The 26,622-nt window shown below is 41.3% G+C and overlaps 1 protein-coding gene across 10 annotated transcripts in view; it reads right to left on the bottom strand.

Moving 5' to 3' along the window:
- The window catches only part of DIS3L2 (DIS3 like 3'-5' exoribonuclease 2), a 344,026-nt gene extending 336,610 nt beyond the window's left edge, over positions 1-7,416 (bottom strand). For 8 of the 10 annotated variants that reach the window (XR_008956850.1, XR_007188480.2, XR_007188478.2 and 5 more), the window contains exon 1: positions 7,311-7,416. The gene's annotated coding sequence lies outside the window, so the exon portion shown is untranslated. Of the gene's footprint in view, positions 1-6,742 lie in introns of all 10 variants that reach the window. The other 2 variants (XM_057305620.1, XM_057305613.1) reach the window with 2 other exon arrangements.
- Positions 7,417-26,622: the final 19,206 nt, after the last annotated feature.

The raw sequence follows: 26,622 nt of genomic DNA, 5'->3' as shown, positions 1-26,622 counted from the left end.
AATTAATATAGAAATGAAAAAGACCTCAAAGAGCCAAAATCTGTAAAAAGAACACAGCAAAACTGAAGGACTTACCCCATCTGACTTCAAGTCCTATTATAAAACTATAGTCATCAAATCAATGTAGTGTTGGCATCAAGCCAAATAGATCAATGGAACAGAAGAGAGTCCAGAAATAGAACACATATATAAGGAGATTTTTCAACCTACGTGGAAGGCAATTTACTGAAGGAATAGCCTTTGCAACAAATGATTCTAGAACAATTGGGTTCTATATGTGAAAAAAAATGAACTTTAATCCATACTTTTTACTATACATAAAAATAACTCAAAGTGGATCGTAGATCTAAATCTAAAACCTAAAACAAAAACTCCTAGAACACAGGAGAATGTTTCAGTGATATTAACTAGGAAAATATTTCTTAGGTAAAGCAACAAAAATATCAGCAAAAGAAAAAAATTCTAATTTGGACTTTATTAAAATTAAGAGCTTTTGCTCTTCAAAAGACAGTAGTAAGAGAATAAAGAAGACTAGGAAAAATACCTGCTGAAAAAGAATTTACATCCAGAATTTATAAAGAACTTCTAAAACTCAGTAATAAGAAAACACAGAACCCAATTAAAAATGGACAAAAGATCTAGACATTTCACCAAAGAAGCTTTATGGCTAACAAATAAGTTCATGAAAAGATACTCAGCATCACTAGTCATTAGAGAAAGACAAATCAAGACCACCATGAGGTATCACTACACCTCTACTACAATGTCTGAAGTTAAAAAGACTGACCATACCAAGTGTTGACAAGGATGTCGAAGAACTGGACCTCTTACACACTGCTGGTGAGAATGCTAAATAGTACTTGGAAAACTGACAGTTTCTTTCAAAGTTAAGCATACCATATAAAGAGAAACAAAAGTATACGTCCACACAAAGACTTGTACACAAATTTTCATTAGCAGCCTTCGTTACCAGTTAAAAACTGGAAGCAACCAATATGTCCAAAGTGAATGATTTAGTAAACTGTGGTACACCCATACAAAGGAATATTACTAGCATTAAAGAGTAATCAACTACTGATGCACTATAACTACATGCTGTATGATTCCATTTATATAAAATTCTAGGAAATTCTAGGAAGTGAAAATTAACATACAGTGACAGAAAGATCTGTGGTTATCTGGGATGGGGGCCAAGGAGCCAGGGATATGAAGGTGATGGATATATTCACAATATTGTTTGTGATGATGAATATATACACATGTCAAATTTAACAAACTGGGGGCATCTGGCTGGCTCAGTCAGTGGAACATGCAACTCCTGATCTCAGGGTTACGAGTTCAAGCCCCACGACAGGTATAGAGAATACTTAAAAAGCTTTAAAAAAAATTTTTTTTAACTTAACAAACTGTACACCTTAAATACATACAGCTTGTAATATGTCAACTATTCCTCAGTACGTCAGCTTTAAAAAGTATAGTCATAACCAGCAATTAATAATCCTTCAATTACAAATTGGGTCCTAATTCATTAATATAAAATTATTCCCTGTTAACACTGTGCATTTTAGTCATACAATTCAGAATGCACCCTTACTTCCGAACTATTAAGAAAGACTGATTTAAACTAGTAAAATTCAGTAAATCATAAAGAAAACAAATGTCTTATTGGAGCAAAAGAGCTCTGAACAACTCAAATATTTTTTCATTTAAAAAACTTAAAATAACTAAAAAGAATAACAAACCATGTAAATTGTTGCTTTTAAGTAGAATTAAACAAAAATAATAATGTGCTATTTCTCCTCCCTAGTATCATAACTGTTGCTATAGTTTCATATTCAATCCTTTAAAATGGATTAAAGCTGACCATGGCAAAGAGAAAGAAGCAACTGTTTCCCATGTGGAGAAATGCTCTCTAAATGAGAAGTTAAAGAGAAATGTCTGGGGCCTTTCTCTGAATCCCTCAGCACCTAGACAATCACTACAAACCTCTCTTCCTCATCAAAGCCTAATGGGAGGTAGAAACAATCCAATTTCTTTAAAGAAAACCTGCCGAGGAACCTAAAGAGCAGAGTTCCTCAATTAGCATCATGATTTTCTGCTTCCTCCTGGGTTGGGTACCCAAACTCTCCAGTCTACCAGATACTCTAACAATATCTTCCTTCATTTTAAAGATTTTTTAAACTCCCTACTACGTCAGCCTATTTCATTACTTGCCCTTTTCTTTATAGTCCCTATAGTATTTATGTTGATATTCTCAAGCCCAGCATTTATGCTGAAGTCAGAACCTGATTTAGAGAAGTTGCATGAGGCAGTGCTGTGGAAGGAATACGGGCTTTGGAATCAGAAAGACATGGTTGCATACTTTGGTCCTAACACATACTGCCTTATGACTTAACTCCCTGAGCCTCAATTTTCTTATCAGTATAAGAGTCAACACCATCTTTCTCATTGAACAATTGGTATTAAATGACATAAGGCATATGAATTATTTGACATACAGGAGGGGAGAGGGCTCCATAAACAATAACCCCTGTCCTCTTCTTTACTTTCTAATTAGAAGGCATTTTCTGAGGCAAGGTACCTCCATCAGCCCCTATCAGCCCCAGGTGTCATCAGTGACATTTTCACTGTACTTTGTGTGAACACTGTCTCTTGTCTGCCGACATTAGTGCATCCCAGAGGCAGCTGTATTAGGACGTAAGAAAGGAATTAAAAGTAGCTGGATGTTGGGGCGCCTGGGTGGCTCAGTCAGGTAAGCATCTGCCTTCAGCTCAGGTCATGATCCCAGGATCCTGGGACTGAGCCATACATCAGGCTCCCTTCTCAGCCGGGAGTCTGCTTCTCCCTCTCCCTGCTGCTTCCCCTGCTTGTGCTCTCTCTCTGCCAAATAAATAAATAAAATGTTAAAAAAAAAAAAAATAGTAGTTGGATGGTACTCCCATGTTCATAGCAGCATCACTCACAATAGCTAAAACGTGGAAGCAGCCCAAGTGTTCATCAAGAGTTGAACGGATAAGCAAAATGTGGTATATACATATAATAGATTATTCAGCCTTTAAAAAGGAGGAAATTCTGACATATGCTACAACATGGATGAACCTTAAGAATATTATGCTAAATGAAATAAGCCAGTCACAAAAAGATAACTACTGTATAGTTCCACTTCTGAGGTACACAGAGTACCCAAAATCATAGAGACAGAAGGCGGAATAGTGGTTGCCAGAAGCTGGGGAGAGGGAATACAAAATTGTTTAATGGACATAAAGTTTAAGTTTTACAAGATGAAAAACAGTCATGGGGGGCGCGTGGGTGGCTCAGTCAGTTAAGTTCTGTCATCAGCTCAGGTCATCCCAGGGTCCTGGGATCAAGCCCTGCATCAGGCTCCCTGCTCAGCGGGGAGTCTGCTTCTCCTTCTCCCTCTGCCACTCCCCTAGCTTGTGCTCTCTTGCTCTCTGTCAAATAAATAGATAAAATCTTAAAAAAAAAAAAAAAAAGATGAGAAAGTTATGGAGATGGATGGTGGTGATGTTTGCACATTATGAATGTATTTAATACCACTGAACCATATACTTAAAAATGTTAAGACAGTAAATTTTACCACAATAAAAAAGAAAGTAGGAAAATAAATTTCTTTGGACTAACAACCTGACCACTTCCAGCCTCAATGTGAGAGTTAATCGCATAATTACAACTCTGGGGCATCAAGTCCTTGCTATGGTTCCAAACAAAGTGCTATCTGAAAAGTCCTTATCAAATCCTTCTATGTCCCGTAACGTGACACAAAGGAGCGTCTCGTGCAGCTCCACCAGCCTCCATCTAATAAAGACAACAAGAATTCTGGCTGTCTCCCTGACATTGCCAGTAATGCCACAGATGGCTGGACCTCAGAGGGATCTATGGAACCATTCCAGGCCCACTCACAGTCTGACTTGTGCATGTGCCCGGTGGTATTGGAATGAAAATGAACTTTACTTCCCACAGCAACTCCTCATATAAAACAAAAAAAAAATTTCTGAAGGTTCAAAGGACATTCTAAAAACTGGATTCTCTAAGGCTAGTTCTACAACACTGCAGGAATCCAAAGTCTAAGATAAATTGGGAAACTGAAAATAAAAGTTTACAAGTCTCCCCTACCCGAGAAAATGCTTTCTTATACTTTTTTGTACTTAAAATATTGAGCCATCTCAAAATCATTTCCAGTCCAATATCCAAAATCAACCGGTCTGAAGGCATTCTGAGATGAGTACTATAAAATGTGGTACAAATATGATTCTTTTTTTTTTTAATAATGATTTTTTATTATATTATGTTAGTCACCATACAGTACATCCACGGTTTTCGATGTAAGGCTCGATGATTCATTAGTTGTGTATAACACCCAGAAATATGATTCTTAAAAAACATTTACAGCAATAAAACTCAAACTCACCAGAAGCTCGTGGGGGGGGATAGAAATAGGGAATTGTTCAATGGGTACAGAGTTTCAGTTTTGCAAGACAAAAAAGTCCTAGTGAAATATAGTTAACATCACTGAACTGTACATTTAAAAATGGTTAAGAGGGTAAGTTTTATATTATGTGTTTTTATTACTACAATTAAAAAGAAACAATCACAGGAGGACTTGGGTGGCGCAGTTGGTTAAGCGTCCAACTCTTGGTTTCGGCTCAGGTCATGATCTCTGGGTCCTGAGACTGAGCCCGACCTCCAGCTCCGCACTCAGTGGAGTCTACTTAAGACTCTCTCTCCCTCTCCCTCTAACCCTCCCTCCCACTATGTGCTCTCATGCGCTCGCTCACTCCCTTTCTCTCAAATAAAACAAATCTTAAAAAAAGTCACAGAAGTTAGCGCCCTAGCAGTCATACTGATGCAAAAATATTTCAAATCAACTAATTTCTAAATGTCCAATACTAATCCCTAAAATTCTTTTTGTCCCAATTAAAAAAAAAAAAGTGGACACATCTCGCTGGTAGGACATGGAAGCTTCCTCTAACTAAAACAAAGCTGAGGGAGCATGTTGAGGAAATAAGGAAATAGACAATACAAATACTAAGCAATAGAAATACAAAGCAGACTACTTAAACACAATCTGTGTCATCCCCATCTGCAATCCAGCCTAAGTCTCTAAGTAAAACTCTACACAGGCTTCTCTTTACTCCAAAAATAAAGAAAAACTCAACCTGTTTACAAGGGCCAGTCCCCCTCTCCCACCAGATTCTTCAACACTCTTCCTGTTTTCTACATAGAGCTGCACCCTAAATCCCCATCCTCCCCATGAACCCCACCATCTTTGCCCTTGCTATTTGCTCTGACTGGAACACTCTTCCTTTCCTGTGCATCCTTCAGATCTTAGTTCAAATAAATGTCTTTCCAGTGAGTTCCCTAAATCAAATAGTGTCACTGTTGCAGTTTTACATTCACATGATTATTTGGTATCATCTGCTGAATACCGGGGCCAGAGATGCATTCACTCCCCCTAATTTCCAAGGCCAAACATGGTGTACCCAATAAACACTCAAATATTTGTTGAACAAGTGAATAAATGGGCGCTAAAACTATAAGAAAGCAATGAAACCTCCTAAGAGGTTTCCTTAATGAATCTTTGGAGGATGTCCAAAGTAATTAAACCTAAAATCCCTATTCAATCCTTAAGGAAAAAAAATACATTTCTCTAGGCAAATGCTGAGCATCAAAGGCTGATAAGTAAAACACACAAATACACACACACACCGTAGATAAAGCAGAATTACTACTTGCTGAGCAACTTGTTTTTGGTATTTCTTGATACAATGCCTGATACATGGGGGCACTCTAGAAATACCTGTCAAATGAATAAAGAGCAACATTTCACAAGCGTCTTAAGTACATATGACCTAGTAACCAACTCTACTGAAAACTATGGTGACTCATAAAAGTAAAACCATCACAGAAGCAAAGGAATGAATCTCTTAAGTGACAAAGCCCCCTACTATAAGTCATATTCATTTAGATCTCAAACAGGAAAAATGCCAGGTTTGTACTAAGAGTGAAAGAAACAGATACTGCAATCAAGAACCGTAGAGCGTTAAATAAAAACTACCAAATGTCACTTGCAACTATTTCCCAAAACCCTTAAGAACATAAGAAACTATTTAGGATTCCCTGTCCCCTCCACTACAAATAAAAACAGTATCCATACTTTAGAGATATAATCCATAAACATAATACAGAAAATTCCAGCCCACACTGATCTCTCCTCCCTCTGATTTTGCATTTAAACAAATGCTACTTTATAGTTTTCCCAATAATTTAATATATACACTCTTATTGTATATCCTTTCACATAATATAACACTGTGGGTGCTTATTAAATACTTATTGAACTGATACGAAATTATACTGCGTTGAATAGTGGATTTTGGTATAGAAATTCCTGCAAATGTCATTCCTGAAATGTCATTCCTGAAAATTTTTCACATGCCTCAGTTTTAGCTGCATCATTAGATTAAGCATAAAGTCGTTATCCAACAATGTTCAAACAAGGTTTAGAGTTTTCTTAGTACCACACCTACAAATTCAATCGAGGGAGGTTTTCAGTGTCACGGTATCTTTTCAAATATAAGTCAGAGATATTAACAACACCTGCCCCTACTTTTTTCAACGTAGCAAATTTCACTTGAAATTTTTCCCAAACTTAATCAGTCCCAGGGAGAGTTCCTTCTGTAGATGATTGGAAGACACAAAATCTAAGCTACATAATACTAACCGCACATCACTAAAAACAGAAAACGTCATCTCCGGAAAAGGATCAGTTCGAAATGTTCAATTACATGAGTCTCCACGACAACAAAGCAGATAAAATACATCACTTTGGAAAGCGCAAAGCAGCAGGCAAACATCAAGTATTCTAGTTAAGTGGCTGCTGTTTAAGGCTCCTCAAACGCTCCATCCCTGCCAGTCCCGAACATCTGTATCAGGACCCATGCGAACGCGTCCACAAGTGACCGGAGCCTCGGGAAGCGTCCTCTTTATAGCAACAGGCTCTGTTTAATTCTGGCTTTCCTAACCGCGCCCCTGAGGGGGCTACAAGGGAGGACCGGCCCGAAGAGCCGGACCCGGCAGGCCGGGTCGGCCGAGAGCTGGGGGCTGGTGGTGGGCAGGGGCGACGCTGGAGCCGGACAGCGATGCCAGAGGCGGAGGGCGTTCGCCCGGGGCCGCTGCCCCTGCCGCAAGTGCCCCTGTAAGGGCTGCGGAGACCAGGCAGACCAGACCTGGGGCCGGTCCAGGGAAGGGGTCGAGGTGAGGCGCGCGGGAAAGGGGCGGGGAGGCCTCACCGTTGCTCCCGGGAGGCTGGCGCCGCGGCGGTCCCACAGTTGCTAAGGAGAATGCTCTTCCGGGTCAGGGGCGCGGCGGTGTAGAGAGCAACGGTGGCCCAACGGGGCCAAGAGCGACGCGCGCAGCAAGAGCGCGGGGGAAGCGGTGGTCGGCGGGCGTTCGGCTGCAGGGGGTGGGGCGGCTGGCAGGGGCTGGCGAAGGGCCGATGCGACTTCTCCGGTCTCGCCTCGCGGGGGAGAAGGGCTGTAGCCTGTGGCTCTATCTAGGCGACCTGTAAGAAACCTTACTGCCCGACCCCGGCCGCCTCAGCCCCCCGCTGGGGGGTTCTGCTCTACCGCCCGGCTTGTAGGCCCGCAGTTGTAGTCACCCCGGCCCTTTCGTGGGACAGGGTTTTACTCGTTCTTTTATTTAGTAGGCATTCCGTTTTTGGACGCGGGCTAAAGCCCCGGAACAGGGCTGGCACTGGAGATGCAGAGAGGGGCGATCTCGGCGTGGTCCCTAACATCAGAATGCACAGACTGATGGGAGGGCAGGCAGACGGGTGCTGCTTACCTGGGTGGGCTAAGTAAAGGCCGCGGGGCCTACCCAGACACGGGTGGGGAAAAACCGACGGTGGAGACTTCAAACAAGTAAAAGGGTAGGGAGGAGTTTTTCGGTAAGAGAGAAAGTCGGCTTTGTTGAGAAACCCACTGAAAGGTCAGTGTGGCCTGCCCAGGGAAGTGTGTACAGAGGGATGGAGCCTAAGAAAACACCAACATTGTAGGTGTGAACAAAGGAAAAGGAACCTCCAAAGAGCAATCAGAATGGTCGGTTGGGGGGCGCCTGGGTGGCATAGCGGTTAAGCGTCTGCCTTCGGCTCAGGGCGTGATCCCGGCGTCATGGATCGAGCCCCACATCAGGCTCCTCCGCTATGAGCCTGCTTCTTCCTCTCCCACTCCCCCTGCTTGTGTTCCCTCTCTCGTTGGCTGTCTCTATCTCTATAGAATAAATAAATAAAATCTTTAAAAAAAAAAAAAAGAATGGTCGGTTAAGGACTGCTGAGAAGACTGCAGGCGAGGAAAGAATTGCAGTAAGGATGTGGTCATCAGTGTCATGATATGGCCATCAAGTGCCTAGTGGGGACCATAAAAAATCAAAATTCAGGAATATGGTGTCAAAATCGACAGTGGCTTGAATCTGTGTAGTGAAGGAGTCCAACATCATATGCTCCATATTCAAACAAGGAAAAGAGATGCATTAAATTGTTCCTGAGTGCCTAATGTTTTTGAAAGTATTTGTAAATTTCAGGATTCCTCTACTAATTCTTTTTTTTTTTTTTTTTTTTTAAGATTTCTTTATTTAAGGGATGCCTGGTTGGCTCAGTCCATTAAGCATCTGCCTTCAGGTCAGGTCATGATCCCAGGGTCCTGGAATCAAGCCCCACATTGGGCTGTCTGCTCAGAGAGGAGCCTGATTCTCCCTCTGCCTGCTGCTCCCCCTCCTTGTGCACGCTCTCTCTCTCTTTCTCTCTCTGACAAATAATTAAATAAAATATTTAATAAGATAAAGATTTCTTTATTTTAGCGAGAGAGTGCATGTGCAGGAGGGGGCAGAGGGAGAGAAAGACCAGGGGAAGAGGGAGAGGGAGAGTGAGAGAAAATGCTTAAGCAGACATGCGCACCACCCTTTGAGCGTGGAGCCTGACCCGAGGCTTGATCCCCGGGGCCCTGAGATGATGACCTCAGCCAAAATCAAGAGTCAGAACCTTAACAAACTCAGCCACCCAGGCACCTGAGCCTTTGGTTTTTAATGTTCACACAGGTCAGAATCCCCCACAAAACTGTGATGTAGACAAAACTTGTCTGTTCAAACTGTAGATGAGATGAAAGAAGTCCAGCAGGGGCAGGAGGCAGTGATTGGCAAAGGTACAGTGATTCAATAGGTGGGACAGGGCCCAATGGGGCCAGGGATGGGACGACCCATCAAAGGATTAGTAACATAAAAGCTGGGGTTTCAGAGCCAGAAAGGAAAGATGAAGCCAAAGAAACCAAAAATATTAGAAGCAGGAATAGATGAGCAAGGACAAGAGTAAAGGAAGGACAATTATTATGCGTAAGTACAACAGGCAGATCCCGTTTGGGGACAGCTGACAGAAAGTGTGGTGTCAGCCAGTGTGAAGGCTGCAGGGCTGGGTGGACGTGTTCCCACATCATCTAAGTAGAGTGAGCTCTGGGCTTCCTTATGTGGGCCAAAGGAAAACCACAACTGTAAAGTCACAGTGCAGAGTGACTTGGGGTGAGAGGCTTGCCGCATACCTCCAGTCCAGAACCACTTCATTCCCATTAAATCAAGTATTACAACAAGCTTACCCAGAAGAGGAATATTCTCTAAGAGACTGTAAATTTATCCACAATGGATGTGACCAGCCATCTGTGGTAGTAAACCAAGAAATTCAAAATGTGAGGCTGAAAAGTTTAAATCACCCAAAATATCAGCCAAGGGAGCCTAGGTGTAACATAAGTAAGGCAGGACCAGAAAATGGTGACAATTTGAGAAAAGGAAGCTAAATCAATTGTTCTGTGAACTGAAGGGGCAAAGTCAACTTGTAGTGTAGACAAAAAGAAGCCCCAAATCCATAAAGTACAATAGATAAAGTCTATCCCGCATTCTCCTGGCACCCTTGAATAGAGCATCAATTCTAAAGAATCGTGTTCTGTTGAAGGGCCAAGGTGATTCATTAGTCTCAACTTGGCTGGGGTTCCAGGAGATTTCAATGGCTCCTCAAGAGACTTATCATTGCTGTAAAGGGCATATTTTTAGAGAACTGCAAGGAGTTGTGGGTGAACTCTGTATTTCTAGCATGGTGTGGGCATGGAAGGTTCCAGATGATGAGCTTTGTCTGACTTTGATCTCTGGATAATGGATAGCCAATTAATAATGCAAAATGCTTTGAGAAATGTCCAGAATATACACAGAGGACCAGGGTTACCATGCGCTGTTGGTATATACAGTGAGCCATCTGCTACCTCCAGAAAAATTCCATTTTGGCATTGGGAGGGATTGTGTCTATTATGAAATTCAAGCTTTCCTGGGAGTTTAAGGATTATAGACAGCTATCGTGCCCCAGAGTTTTCCAGGTCCAGCCTGACCCTGATTCCTAACCACCCCCCCCCCAACTTGGTCTTTTATACTAACATTACCTGGTCACAGAAACCCAGACACCTAAGAGCCATCCATGACTCCTCGACTCCCCCCCCCACCACACCCTCACCTTACAGCCCAGTCCAAGAACAAGTCCTGTAGATTGTCTCATTCCCCCCCCATCCAATCCCATTACTACTAATTACACTGAAAGAAGCAAATAACCAAGCCACCCAGAATCCGTAAGAAGTGTTAGAACATCAAAATTGAAGCTGGGTGATAGAGACAGCGTGTGTGAGAGAGAAAACAAACAGTGTAATAACCAAACACCACAAGAACTTCAAGGAAATACGATGGAATAAATCCATTCAACAACAACATGTTTGATTGCCTTTCCCATGTGAATTTCAGCTTGAAGGAAGGAAAAGATAACAAAAGGACTATTAAATATGTTGAAGAAAAACTAAGGTAGAATTGAACATATTCCAAGAACCAAAGTAAAGGAGTGTTTGCTGGCCTAGGGGTATGACTTTGGAAGGACCCAGTCAGCTGTGGGATGGAGTCAAGGGCCGTCTTTACGTGTGCGGGCTGATAGCGCTGCCGGCTGAGTGTTGGGTGAGCAGAAAGTATGTCTCATCATCGCCATATCAATTCATCTTGGCCTCCTCAATTCCAGCAATTAGCCCCACCCAGACCACTATTTCCCACTTGCTGGTTCATTTTGGTTTTGTTCTTATCTGTCTTTAACTTAGTTTAAAAAATATATACTTTTTTTCTTTTCCCTCTATCTTTATGGGTATTATTTTTCTCTTAGCTTTTTAAATATAAATCCTTCTAGATCCTTCCCACTTTTTGCCTCATAGCCCTTTGCCTTTACCTTAATTTATCTTACCTTCCAGCTCCTATTTAAAAATCTCACCTTTTTGAATACTTCTAACTGTTCATTTTCTTTTATCAGTATCTATCAACATGTAACTCTTAATTTTTTAGATTTATTTCTTTTATTTTCTAGTTCTTTGCTCTTTTGTTTCTTTTATTTCCTATTCAACATATGCTACTTCAAGTATGGATTTTAGAAACTTCTCACTTACAATGTTATTCTTTCTAAGTTTTTATTCCCATATCTTTGCTTTAAATTTGCCTTAATTTTTATACTCTCTCATTCTCCCATTTCGATCTCTTCCTCCGATTTTCCATCTTTTTTCTAATTTTGAGCTCTCTCTTTTAATCACAGATATATCTCAGCAGCTGTAAATGGCATCTAATAATTATTACACTTTAAAAAAGAAAGAATGATGGGGTGCCTGGGTGCCTCCATCGAGTAAGCCTCTGACTCTTGATTTTGGCCCAGATCCTGATTTCGGGGTCCTGAGATCCAGCCCCGCATCAGGCTGGGCACTCAGTGGGGAGTCTGCTTCTCTCCTCCCTCTCCCTCTGCTCTCCCCCTGCTCACTCTCTCTCTCAAATAAATAAGTAAATAAATAAATCTTAAAAAAATAAAAGAGAAAGAATGACATTTAAACTCATTAAACCCAGAATGTTTATGCCTTTGTTTTGTTGGAGAATTCACTGCAGACGGGGGTCTTTATAGGACAAGGTTTTACTTCTATCCTGCCAGATACCAGCCTCACATGAAGCTGGCAATTCCAATACAACAACAATGCATCATCACAGTTAACGGGAATCAAACTGCTGGGTTCAAATCCAACTCCTTCAGTTACTCACTGTGTGACCTTAGGCAAGTTACTCAACCTCTCCATTGAGGTTTCCCTACTATAGCATGTGAATGATGATGGTACCACCTCATAAAGTTGATGTGAAATTTATTTTTTTTATTTTATTTATTTATTCGACAGAGATAGAGACAGCCAGAGAGAGAGGGAACACAAGCAGGGGGAGTGGGAGAGGAAGAAGCAGGCTCATAGCGGAGGAGCCTCATGTGGGGCTCGATCCCAGAACGCCGGAATCATGCCCTGAGCCGAAGGCAGACGCTTAACCACTGTGCCACCCAGGCGCCCCTGATGTGAAATTTAAATGAGTCAGTACATGTAAAGCACTTAAAACAGTACCTGACACAGAGTAAATATATGTTCATTAATATTATCATTTGATAAGAAGTTATCCTAAACAGTAGTCACTCTGAGGAGTGTAAAACAGCTAAATATTTGTAGATGATGGTCCTGACAGAGACGGCTTTCTTTCTTTCTTCTGTAGCAGACACTGCAGCCTACCAAACTTCTCTTTTGGCATGCTCTCTTCCTAACAGAACCCCAATTTTTTTTTTTTCGGATAGCAACTGTCCTCCAAGGAGTCATGTGCTGGAGGGAAGGGATGGGTTTGCTCTGCGTCTGTGTACGTGTTTGAGGTGGGTGGGGGACAATTTCAATGAAAAGTGAGTCTTTTTCTCCTGTTCCAGGGCCCAATGCTGCCTGAGTCTCTTCATTTTAGAAGTCTAGAGAGAAAGCAGCTGATTGGCTAAGGCCAGCCTGTGAATTGGGTTAGGGGTCCATGGGAGCCAGTCAGCTGACCTAGGGAAACAGACTCACTCAGTACGATTATGGCCTTTCAGGTCTATACCTTCCTTAGGATTTCTGTGTATGTGTTTGCACCCACGAACCCACTTACTGAGGGAAAGGGGGGGCGATTTTCAATGAAGGGTATATAGGCAGGGAGAAATAATCTTATGCAGTGTATAGCCCAACTGCACAGATAGACACACCCTAGTCTGAAAAGCAAGAATATAAAGTATAATTTTTGTAAAATGTGATTGTCATATTTCAAAATATTTAACTGGAGATAAAACTTCTCAGAATGCCAAAACCAAACCAAAAGAAAAAAAAATCTGAATCTATAAGAAAGAAAAAGAGTTGTTTTTTTTTAAGTCGTTTTTAGTTAGAACAAATATAAAGAAATGAGCACAGTCTGTTTTTTGTTGGGTAAGTGAAAACAGTCAAACACTAGGAAATTAGGTTGTTCAGAAAATTGTGAGAACATCTCATCTCACTTAAATGAATCAAAATACATGGCCTCCAATAGAAATCCTAAATTAAGCTAAAGAGAAAACAGAGAATTTTATTAACTGAGAAAAATGCAGAATAACACAATTACAACAATTATAAGATTACATGTAAATGGACTAAATTCTCCTATTTAAAAAACAGCATCATAGACTGGATTAAAAAGACAAAATCCACACCTATGAATCTTTTTTAAAACATTTAAAGAAAGAGGAGATAGAATAATTGAAGAGCCTGGCTCAGGTAAATCATGCTTGCATAAAAGCAGGTATAGCGGGTCCCAGCTTGACTGATTAAGTTATGTTCATCCCAGGATTCTGGCATACCTGGGCATGCCCAGAACACCCGTGGCAGGACCCACGGGAGGTCTGTCTTCAGAAGGCAGCATCCTAGGAAAGAAACCCTTCTTCGGGCAAGGCTAAAGGGAAGCCCAAGGACAACAGGTCAGTGTGATGCAGTTTAAGGAAGGGAGGCTGCAGGGGAGGGTGTGCACACAATATAAGCTGTCTGGCCTAAGCCAGCCCTGCTCTGTAGCTTTTCAACAGAACGAGGCACCAGCAGCGGAAGGGTGCTGTTGGAGCATGTTGGCGTGAACGCTCCACAATGCTCCATTCATTGGCCCCAAACACGGGCTCTGCCCCAGCCCCACTGAGAGATCATGGGCAAGTCCCTGCACCTTGGGGGCCTCCATTTATTCTACAGAAGGAGGCAATTGGAGGAACTGATCCAAAGAGGAAAAATTGGGAAGTAGAAAGCTTTCGCAAGTGCACATTAAGCCTTCACAAACAATGAATTGCAATTTTCAAGATAAAGATACTCACAATAGATACACAAAGATTTTACACATGCTTTCGCAGACTTCCATACAATAAAATTGAAGAGAAAGGGGATATACTACCTATCTGCCTACGGCCAGGCGAGAATGGAAGAAAGTCTCTGTGACGGAATAATTGAGTGAAAAAGGCAACACCAAATATGGGGACGTTACTTTAAAGACAAAGGAAAAAGATACCATGTACACAGTTAAAGCTGTGTCAGAAGAACTTTTGTATCTCTCCTGCCCATGCTAATAAGAAGGAAAAAGGAAAAAATAATCCATTAAATCTACACCTAAATTTTTTAAAGGTTTAGGTAACAAATTTAAAAGGAAAAAGCAATAAATACAAAATCAATAAATTAGAAAATAAGAGGGTATCTGGTTAATATGCAAAACTGAGATAAGAAATTAACTAATACAATATTTGCAGACTGTTAGGATAGCCAACTAAATACCCAAAAGAATGTAAGAGAAACAAAATGCAAGATCTATAAAACACAAAAAAAGTTTCAATTATTAGGAAATATTATTCAAAGTTAAACTGTAATAGGTTTTAAATATTAAAGGAAATTAACAATTTTGAATACAGCTTAACACAAGAAGGAAAGAAAACTCAGGTAACAGGGAAAGATTAGCAAAAGGGAAAGTTCAAGGAAGAAACATGGAGAATTTATTGTAGAATGAATCAGTGAATTCTTTAAAAAAAAAAAGCACCTAGACTTAATAATGTTGTTAACACTTCCAATATCAAATAAATAAAAACCAAATTCATTTTGTGAGGCAAATATGGTTATTTCCCTCCTACTTATAAAGATAAATATTATAATACTGAAAAAAGTTTCAAAAAAATTCATACATAATTTTACTACATCATACATAATTTTACTACTTTCGCACCATTATTTTTATTCTCTTTTTCAGGACTAGTGCTATATCCTCATGCTGCATAGTTGCAGAATGTGTAACTATCTTACATGCCTTCATTTATAAATTGTAACTTAGTATGTTCCATGTTTATCTTAGAGTTTTGTTTTATGCTCTTTATTATATAAATTATAAATGTTAATTGGAAATAACTTGGATATTACATTTGATTATGAAGAAGCGACTAAAAACGTATGCCTGATTCCACCACCCAGAGATAGAGAGATAGACATTTGGATTTGGCTTGGGATATACTTTTTTGAAATGTTTTAGATGAGATATACCATTGACCCTTGAACAATGCAGGGGTTGGGGCACTAATCCCCCAGACTGTTGAAATATGCATATAACTTTTGACTTCCCCAAACGTTACTGCTAATAGCCTACTGTCAGCTTGGAGGCTTACCAATAACATAAACAGTCAATTAACATATTTCGTATGTTGTACGCATTATATACTGTATTCTTACAATAAAGGAAGCTAGAGGAAAAAAGGTTTTCAGGAAAATGATAAAATACATTTACAATACATACAGTGCTGCATTTATCCAAAAAATCTGCATATAAATGGACCCACACAGTTCAAACCCATGTGGTTCAAGGGTCAACTACATAATTCAAATAACATCTAATTCGCCATTTTAAAGTGTACAGTCCAGTGGTTTATAGTATAGTCACAATGTTTTCCAATCATCACCACAATCAATTTAGAACATTTCATCACACCAAAGAGAAACCCCATACCCATTAGCTGTCACTTCCCTCCCATCCTCCCAGACCTAAGCAGCTGCCGTTTTTCTGTCTCTATGGATTTCCCTATTTTGGACATTTCATATAAGAGGAATGTGGCTTGGTCCCTTGTGACTGGCTTCTCTCACTTAGCATGTTTTCAAGGTTCATCCATATTGTAGCATGAGTCAGTACTTTGCTCCTTTCTGTGGATAGATAATATTCCACTGTATGTATACCCACATTTTGTTTATCTGTTCATCAGTTGATAAATATTTGGGATGTTTTCCCCTTTTGGCCATTACGAATAATGCTGCTATGAACATTCGAGCACAAGTTTTTGCATAAACGTGTTTTCAATTCTTCGGGGTATATACATAGACATGGAATTGCTGGGTCATATGGATCAGGTTATATGGTAATTACACCATTTTACATTCCCACCAGCAATGTACGAGGGTTCAAATTTCTCCATGACGTTGATGTCATCTGTTATTTCCCATTTTTAAAATTTCTTTATTTTTTTAAATTTTTAAAAATATTTTATTTATTTATTTGACAGAGAGAGAGCACAAGCAGGGGGAGCAGGAAAGGGAGAAGCAGTGGGACTCAGTCCCAGGATCCTGGGATCATGACCTGAGCAGAAGACAGACACTCAACTGACTGAGCCACCCAGGCACCCCTTCCTATTACAACCATTCTAGTGGAGTGATATCTCATCTAATAAAGTGGTATCTCCTTGTAATTTTAATTTGCATTTCCCTAATAGCTAGTGATGGTGAGCATCTTTTCATGTTCTTATTGACCTTTTTTATATCTTTTTGGAGAAATGTCTGTTCAAGTCTGTCACCCTTTTTTTAATTGGCTTGTCTTTTTATCATTGAATTGTAAGAATTCTTTACATATTCTGGATGTGAGGCCCTTATCAAGTATGTGATTTACAAAGTATTTTCTCCCATGTTGTGGGTTGTATTTTTACTATCTTAATAATGTCCTCCAATGCAAAATTAATTAATTAATTAATTAATTCTGAAAAGTTTTAATTTTGATGAAGTCCAAATTATCTATTTTTCTTTGGTTGCTTGTGCTATAGGTGACATATCTATGAAAATGTTACCTAATCCAAAGTCACAAAGATTTATAACTATGTTTTTTTCTGTTTTAGCTCTTACATTTAAATCTTTGATCTATTTTGGGATAATTTCATATAATTTTTGTATGGGGTACCAGCCTGACTTCACTCTTTTCCATGTGGTTATCCTGTTGTCCTGGCACCATTTGTTAAAAAGACTATTCTTTTCCCACTGAATGATCTGGGCACCCTTGTCAAAATCAATTGACCACAGGTATACGGATTTATTTCTGGGCTCTCAATTTTATCCCATTGATCTGTAAGTCTAACTTCATGCCAGTGCCGTACTGTCATGATTACTATAGCTTTTTAGTAAGTTTTGAAATTGAAAAGTCTGAAAAGTTTTGAAAATGAAATGTAATATATTTTACAATTGTTTTGTAACTTTTTCACTTCAAAAACTTGAAAATGTGTATTAGCATGTGGAAAAATATAATTCTATAGCATCAATTTAAATAAACATTATGAATTTTCCATTAGTTATTTGACCAAAATTACATCATATTGTTAGATACTAATTTCCAATCTTTTATCATAAATAATGTTTAATAAACATCCATGCAACTAAGTCTCTGCACATGCATGAAATTATTTGCTTTGAAAAAATTATTTTTATTTATTAATTTAAAAGACCATATAATATTCCATTAAGTTTATGCACAATAATTGTATTCAGTGTTTAAGCATTATAAATAATGGTGCAATATCATTTTTTTTATGTTTGGTTAAGCTCCTTTTGGATAATTTCCTTAGACAAAATATACCAACTTGGGATTCCTCAATCAAGCAGTATAAACATTTTTATGACAACTGACATATGTCTAGTACATACTCCAAATATATGTAATTTTCAATTTAATGCTGCCCTAAGGCAGTACATATCAATTCCACTATAACTTTGTCAGAATTGGGTATTATACTTTTTTAAAAACTATTTTAGTGATTGAAAATAGTGCTTCATGTTTGAACTCCATCTGTATGATTATTGATGCTGTTTTGACTTCTTTTGTATGCTATAAATGTATTTTCTTCTGAATATATTGTTTTTTTCATGACTTTAACCAATCCTCTATCAAAGCCTTCAAACAAACTAATTTGTAAAGTTACTTATTGAAGTGTAATAGTCACTGTTTTCTGTAATTCTTGCTATGAACAATTTCTTGTCCATTTTACCTCATTTATTTTTAATGTACAAGAATGGAACAGCAGCCAGGGCATCATGCTGGACTAAAGAAAAATGAAAACTGAAGTTAAGCTGATTTTTGATCCTTCAAAAGTGGCCTCTTATTCTGCATGGGAGATAGAACTTATTATTTCACGTATTTATTCTAAAAAGTAATATACTCAGTCAGTGCAAAATTCAAAAGGTAACAAAGGGTAGCCCCCCATCCCGGTCCAGCAGCACCCAGTCCTCCTCCAGTTACCAGCTTCCTCTATCCCGACACCCATCATTCATGCAATCGACATTTTCATGGCCTGCTCTATGTGACGGCAGCCAGAGACAGTGGTTCAGAAAGGCTTGAACCCATCTCTCCCACAGACAGTCCATGGCCTTGGCCTCAACGCTTGACCAAGCGGTTTCCTTATCTCATGCACTGTGCGTTATTGAGAGGAAATAAACATAAGGGACCTGGCAGAGGCCTGGGTTCTATGAACACCACAGTGAACAAGCCAAATATCACCTCTTTGCAAGAGCTCTGCTCAGTCGTCCCTCTCAGGTCAGCTTCGTGGTTCTCCTTCCTTCCCCCCCTTCCGATTGGGCCATTTCTCTTTGCTGCCAACCTCGAATCCTCCATCATCTCTTCCCACAGCCAGAAGGGCCGTACATAGGCCCAAATCTGTGGTCAGCCGGGAGGCGGAAGCCTGGGGCTTTCCACTGCCTCGGATGATCCCCAAGAATTCTTAACCAAATCCTCACACTTCATGTTCACCAGAACTATCTAGTCAGATGCAGTAAAAAGAGTTACACTTTTGCTTCCCCGTTATGGATGACAAGTGTTTCGCCATAGGAAAGAAGGTTAGGATAAACAATGAACTAATTCACCTTATTCAGGTGTCAATATTTTTGTTCCTCTTGAGGAATAGTCCCTGAACTCTGAAAATACTGGCCAACATCTCCACCAGCAATGCCATCTGTCTGCAGAGGAGAGCAAGTTTTCAGTCGGGTAATACCTAGATCCAAACACATATTTCTTTTTTTCGTTTTTTTAAATTGTTTTATTTTAATTCCGGTGTAGGTAACACACGGTGTTATATTAGTTTCAAATGTACAATATAGTGATTCAACAGTTCTCTACATTGCTCAGTGCTCATTAAGGTTAAGTGTGCTCTTAATCCCCTGCACCTGTTTCACCCATCCCCCTCCCCACCTCCCCTCTGGTAACCATCAGTTTGTGCTCTACAGTTAAGAGTCTGGTTTTTTTGTTTGTCGCTTTTCTTCTTTGTTTGTTTTGTTTCTTAAAGTCCACATATGAGTGAGGTCATATGGTATGTGTCTTTCTCTGACTTATTTCACTTAGCATTATACTCTGTAGTTCCATCCATGTCATTGCAAATGGCAAGATTTCATTCTTATGGCTGAATAATACCCCATTATATATAGATGCCACATCTTCTTTATTCATTCATCTATGGATGGGCACTTGGGCTGCTTCCATAGTTTAATTATTGTAAATAATGCTGCTATAGACATAGGGGTACATGTGTCCCTTTGAATTTGTGTTTTCGTATTCTTTACTAGTGCGATTACTAGATCATAGGGTAGTTCTATTTTAATTTTTTGAGGAACCTACCTACTATTTTCCACAGTGCCTGCACCAGTTTACATTCCCACCAACAGTGCACAAGGGTTCCTTTTTCTCTACATCCTTGCTAATGCTTGTTTTTTATGTTGTTGATTTTAGCCATTGTGACAGGTGTGAGGCGATATCTCACGTAGTTTTGGTTTTCATTTCCCTGATGATGAGTGATGCTGGGCATCTCTTCATTGTCTGTTTAAAAAAAAAAAGAATCTAATATCATTCATGAGATTGTTTAGCTCTCACCATAATTTTTATTATTTATAGAGCTCTTGCTTTCTTCACACCCACTAGAAGGGCTGTAATCAAAAAGACAGATAAAACAAGTGTTGGAAATGATGTGAAACTATCAGAACCTTCATACACTGTTGGTGGGAGTGTATGCTGCAGCCAGTTTGAAAAACAGTGTGACAGTTTCTCAAAAAGTTAAACATGGGGTTACCATATGACCCAGTAATTCCACTCCTAGGTATATACTCAGAATGAAAACATATGTTGACCCCAAAATTTGTGCATATATATTCACAGCAGCATTATGCATAATAGCCAAAAAACAGAAACAACGCAAATGTCCATCAACTGATGGATGGACACACAAAGTGTGGTGCATGCGTACTGTGGAACATTACGTAACCCTAAAAAACAAAGTACTGATATATGCCTCAATATGACTGAATCTTTCTTTCTAAAGATTTTATTTATTTATTTGAGAAAGAGAAAGAGAGTGAATGAGAGCATAAGCTGAGGAGAGAGGCAAGCAGACTCCCCACTGAGCGGGGAGCCCAAGGCGGGGCTCAATCCCCAGACCCTGAGATGGTGACCTGAGCTGAAGACAGATGCTTAACTGACTGAGCCACCCAGGCGCCCCTATATGACTGAATCTTAAAAATGTTGTATTAAGAAAACAGACACATAAGACCACATATTGTGTAATTCCATTTATATGAAATGTCCAGAACAGGCAAATCTATAGACAGAAAATAGATTTGATGGTTGCCTAGGTTTGTGGGGTATGGAGGGATTGAGGGTTGATGGTTTGGGGGTGGGGGGTGGTTCAGGGTGATAAAATGTTTTAAAATGGATTATGGTGATGGTAGCACAACTCTGAATATACTAAAAGCCATTGAATTCTACATTTTAAATAGGCGAATTGGTTAATGTACACAGTATATCGCAAAAAGCTGTTTCCAACAGGTGAAAATTGCCTGTGTGTATTTAAGCTTACTTATTACAACCCGCAGTCCATTGTATTTACTGATCCTTAGACCAGATCCTTAGAATAATCACGACACTAAATTTATTTTCATGCTCAGCCTTCTTTAAAAAGAAAAAAAAAAGATTTTATTTATGTATTTATTTATTTGAGAGAGACACACACACAAGCGAGTGGAGGGAGCAGTAGAGCGGGAGGGGGTGGGGGAAGGTGAGGGAAAGAATCTCAAGCAGACTCCACCCTGAGAGCAGAGCTTGACATGGGGCTTGACCCCACAACCCTGAGATCATGACTATAGACCATATCCAGAGACCAGGGCTTAACCCACTGAGCCACCCAGGCCCCCCTTCATGCTCACCTTGAATACGGGATTTGAAAGAAAGTATTAAATCCATTTCATCAGACTCACAGGAGTTGGTTCTTTATTGAATGAATATTGCCCCCTTTCAAGTGAATTTCTCCTTTCCAGGAATGTAAACTTTTGTAGGCATTGACTGATAATAAAAATGTGGATGGAAGCGCTCTTTTCCGTAGGCACAATATCATAAGGAAGGCAATCGTGATTAGCTGACCTCACAGTTCTCAGAAACATAAGGTGAATTTTGAAGAGGCTGTCACTTCCCCAGGTTTTGTTTCATTTCAGTGGAGGTAAGTTTGTGGATTTCATGAATCCATTCCTAGTTCTATCCCTGAGACGCATTTAATTATTTTTCACGATATCAAAACCAATGTAATGGGAAAGTCATAAGCTTCACCTGCCTGGTGGACAAGTAAGATCACATTTACATTTATGTCCAAGTTACCCCAACCCTGGGCCCTTCCTGCCTTGTCAGCAGGAAGACTGGTCAATTTGGGGGTGTCACCTCCCCTAATATGTGAAGTCTTCCTGCGGTGCTTGGATATGTCCCCAAATTTGTCCCCAGTATATTCCCTCCAGTTGCCTGCTAGGGAAGCAGAAATTCAGACAGCCCCTTGGGGACACAGGTCTCCACCAGCGCAGGAGTCCACCCTACCCACACCCCTACCCCGGGGGCCTCGCTGGCCGGTGTTGCCATCCTATCCCCATGGCTCTGATGTCCGAGGTGGCCCCGGCTCACTGGCTCTGCTGTGCAGTTGTAGGTCAGGCCACAGCGAAAGCTCCAGGAAAGTCAGAACCATAGTTCATATGGTGCTCATGCCTGGTCCACCACCTCTACCACCACGGGGAGACCAGCCCCACCTCTGAGTCCCTTAGTTTAGTGGGGAAGGGAGAGGCTGTCCCCCATGTTACCAGGGTGTCCAGGGAAAGCACCAGCACCCCAAAGCAGTGCAGCTTTTCCAACTCACACACAGCCGAGACCCTCAGCCCACCCATGGTGCCAGCAGGCTTGCGTGATCATGACATAGGTGTGAGCTCCTGCCGGGGAGGGCTCAATTGCCCAGACCAGAGTTAGGAACCACCAGTGTGGGCGCCTGGGTGGTTCAGTCAGTTTAGCATCCGACTCATTTAGCATCTCAGGGTCATAAAGTCAAGCCCCATGTCGGGCTCGTGCTGGGGGCAGAGCCTGCTTAAGAGTCTCTCTCTCCCTCTCCCCCTCTCCTGCTCTCCCTCTCGAAAGAAAGAAAGAAAGAAAGAAAGAAAGAAAGAAAGAAAGAAAGAAAGACCCGTGTGAGCAGAGGCTGGGGGGTTCTTTCAGGACTCCCATAAGTCCCTATGCTGGTTAACCTCCATTTATCTCCTCACCCCCCAAATCCATTCTGCTTATTCTCTTGCCCTGTTTGGCCATGGTCTGGCAGTAGCGGCTTTCAGCAGTTAAAAGTACCATTGAAAGGCCCATCTTTCATGCTCCAGCTCTCAATCTCCCCTTAGTTCCCTTATCTTGTGTGTAGTTATAGTGAGCAAAATGGAGTCACCCGTGTCAGTGGCGGCTGGTGTCGGGCGGCGATGCAAGCCGCCAAGGGCGTTGTAGCTCAGACCAGATATCGCAGAAACCAGCACAGGCTGATGGCACCCAGGACTGATAAGCAGCAAAACCAGGGGAGTTCTGCCAAGGCCCGAGACCAATTAAACTCCTGTAAAATGGGAGGATTTTTGCAGCAAACTGTCAGACTTTCTAGAAGCTGACCCTTTCACATCCCACCACATCAGGCTCTGCCTGATTGACCTCTGAACAGAACAGAGATTCTCCACTGCTTGAACGTATAGACAGCAGGTGCCAAGAGCCGACCCAGACCGGACAAGGGCCCCGTCTCAACTGCACACTCACAGATTGACTTCGAGTTTGTTCACTTCCCTTCCCTTGTTGTATCTTGGTGGCTGTGTGACTTTGTGTTGTGCTTTGTGGTGTGTGACGTGTAGAAAGCCACGTCAAAGGCACAGTGAAATGTCACTGAGTGTGGAATCCTAAACCTATTTTACTGTCATGTTAACCTTGCTTTATGATTGAACAAAGCTGACACTGTGGAAAGACACAGCTGTGTGTGTGCCGTCATAGCTGCTCAGGGAAGTAATCTCTAAATTCTCCCTGCTAAACCTTCTGAGTTGCCATGAACCTGACTCCCACTGCCCCCCAGGACTCTTGGGGAACTCTCCGCAGAGAGGTGGCTCCCTGAAATGATGAAACTGACCATCCTCTCAATAAGGCAGCTGAAGACTGAGCCACGTTTAATCTGACTTAGAAACATTTTAAAAAGTAGCCTTTCTTGCATATTAGCATTGCAGAGCAAATCCACACGCTACCCAAGTTTGGACCTCTGTAAGCAAGTGGGCTCTCTCGCTTGGCCACCCAGAGCTCCCCTGTATTCTTCAACACTCTGTGAAGAGATGTTAGGTGCAAGACTGTTTGTTGCCGTCTCCGTGACCTTGGGCTCCAGGGGCAGAATCAGTGAGGGTCTGAGCCCCACGTGCTCAAGGAGAAGCCCCGTTCCTGACACAGATCTGAGGTTGATGCCTTAACCCTACAAGTTCCTGATCTGGGCTGTTTCAATTAGAAAGGGCGTCATTAATCAGAGATAAGCTCAGGTAGGATAAAGCCATTGGATTCTTCCCTCTCTTCTCATTAAGTTGTATTTTAATAACTTGACATCATTTTCTGAATAAGCTGGTTACTCATGTCTCCCAACAGCAACCCACAGGATGCTTTAATGATTGTAGTGGTTGGTGACACCTGCTTCAAATTTTTTCATGTTAAAAAAATAAAGCTGACTCTCTACCTCACGCCTTAGTAAATTCCAGTTATGAAAATGTAGACATATACCAACACATACAAAACTCCATAAAAGTACTGGGGGCAAAAATAGGTGATGTTTATTCAATCTTGGGAAGTGAAGGGGAAGGCCTTTCTAAAACCGACACCAAAGCAAAAAACCATTAAAAAATATGATGGGTTATGGGGCACCTGGGTGGCTCAGTTGGTTAAGTGTCTGACTCTTGATCTCAGCTCAGGTCTTGATCTCAGGGTTGTGAGTTCAAGCCCTGTGTGGGGCTCCACACTGGGCATGGAGCCTACTTAAAATAAAACAAAATTTTAAAGTGATGTGTTTGACCATATAAAAATTTGAAATTTCTATCTGCTACTATCCACGTGGATTTAAACGTCAAAGCGGAAACTGAGAAACATCTCAACACTTGAGAAGCAAAGAGATTATGTTCCCGGTGCTTGAATAACTCTCACGAACCAATTAGGAGTAAAAGAATACTCCAGTGAAGGGGCACCTGGGTGGCTCAGTCGTTGAGCGTCTGCCTTCGGCTCAGGGCGTGATCCTGGCGTTATGGGATCGAGCCCCACATCAGGCTCCTCCACTGGGAGCCTGCTTCTTCCTCTCCCACTCCCCCTGCCTGTGTTCCCTCTCTCGCTGGCTGTCTCTCTCTCTGTCAAATACATAAATAAAATCTTTAAAAAAAAAAAAAAAGAATACTCCAGTGGAAAATATGCAATGGATATGACGTGGTAATTGACTGAGATTTGCAAGTGGCCAGTGACCTCATGAGAGGATGTTCAACCTCACTGGTAACCAAGGGAAGATTAAAAGAGAAGGAGAAAGGAAAAATAGGAGGAAAAAGAAAACCACACACGTAGCACCATCACCACAGAACCCATGGGGTGTCTTCCTCACCGACTAGATGAACAAGGGCGAAAAAGACTGTAACACCCAGTGGGGCGAGGGCTCTCACACTGCTTCTCACACGCTGGTGGGAAGAGTGTATGTACTACAGACTTTTGGAGAGCAGTCTGTCAATAAGTATCAGAAGCCTTAATAGGTAGATCTTTTGACCTAGCGATGCTCCTGTTATCCCTGATCTGGCCTTGAGAGAGGGGATATGATCTCCCTTGGCTATTCTATCCAGAACTTGGGACTAGCTCCTCCTCTTAATTCCCCCAGCAGAGTAAAGGCCAAGCTCTCTGAAGAGATCATCTAATACTTCATTTTTTTTAATGATTCAGGAAATGGACAAAAAAGAAAAAAAAAAGATTTCAGGGGCGCCTGGGTGGCACAGTTGTTAAGCGTCTGCCTTTGGCTCAGGGCGTGATCCCGGCGTTCTGGGATCGAGCCCCACATCAGGCTTCTCCGCTGGGAGCCTGCTTCTTCCTCTTCCACTCCCCCTGCTTGTGTTCCCTCTCTCGCTGGCTGTCTCCCTCTGTCAAATAAATAAATAAAATCTTAAAAAAAATAAAAGATTTCAAGGTTTTTCTGGTCAACCTTATCTTAATATGAAAAATCTTGACACATTAACTTGGTAATGAAGTGCAGTTTATATAGTACTCAGAAAAAAAAAACTATTTTCATTTTTTTTAAAGGTAGAATAAAATAAAAACTTTCATATTTTTAAAAAATATCACAATGCCCAGGGCCTGCGTCGGAGAACAGGCCCCTGGGAAATCGATCCTCCACCAGCTTCTGAGCTGGAGGGTGCCAAATTGCTTTCTGTGGAAAAGTCGACTCCCCACAGGTTTAACTGGGTTAAACTCCCTGGATTTAACTGGCTTCCGTGAGAGAACCCAGAGACAATGGCCACGAACAGCTCTAGTCTGGCCACCTTCACACGGCAGCAAAGACATCTCTTTCCTGTCAGTTCCGGGTAGGAAAAAAAAAATCCCTGGGCTTGGCTTGGGTCACATGCCAATCCGTGAATCAGTCATACAGCCAAGGGGGTACAACCTGCCACAGACAATTGTTCTTCAGTTCCCAGGACCCCTTTCTCTTCTCCCTTGGGTAGCAGTTATCAAAGTTCCTTTGGAGACCCATTCTGTCCTCATTCCCCGGAGTTCTCTGAGGCTGCCAATCTCTATACCCCGCCTCCAGGTCCCAGACAGGAGCACTTGAGCTAACACTGGCCAGCCCATGAAAAACCATCTTCCCGGCCACAACGACTGGGGACTCAAATGAAAGAAGATCAGTTGGTCCTTCTGTAAGATGCTGTCTAGACATTGGAGGAAGAAATCTGAGGGCATCTCCCTCCCCATCTCTGTTCCCTGACACATGAAGAGAGATCCCCTGCAGGAGGAGAGAATATGGTCACTATACAGAGACAGATGAGTTATGGGAGAGAAAGGCTCAACCTCATTTGAATCACTATACCT

Source organism: Ursus arctos, unplaced genomic scaffold, assembly GCF_023065955.2.
Source record: "Ursus arctos isolate Adak ecotype North America unplaced genomic scaffold, UrsArc2.0 scaffold_1, whole genome shotgun sequence".
Lineage (NCBI taxonomy): Eukaryota > Metazoa > Chordata > Mammalia > Carnivora > Ursidae > Ursus > Ursus arctos.
Note: the sequence above shows the minus strand (reverse complement) of the source record. Positions and strands in the feature narration are given on the sequence as shown.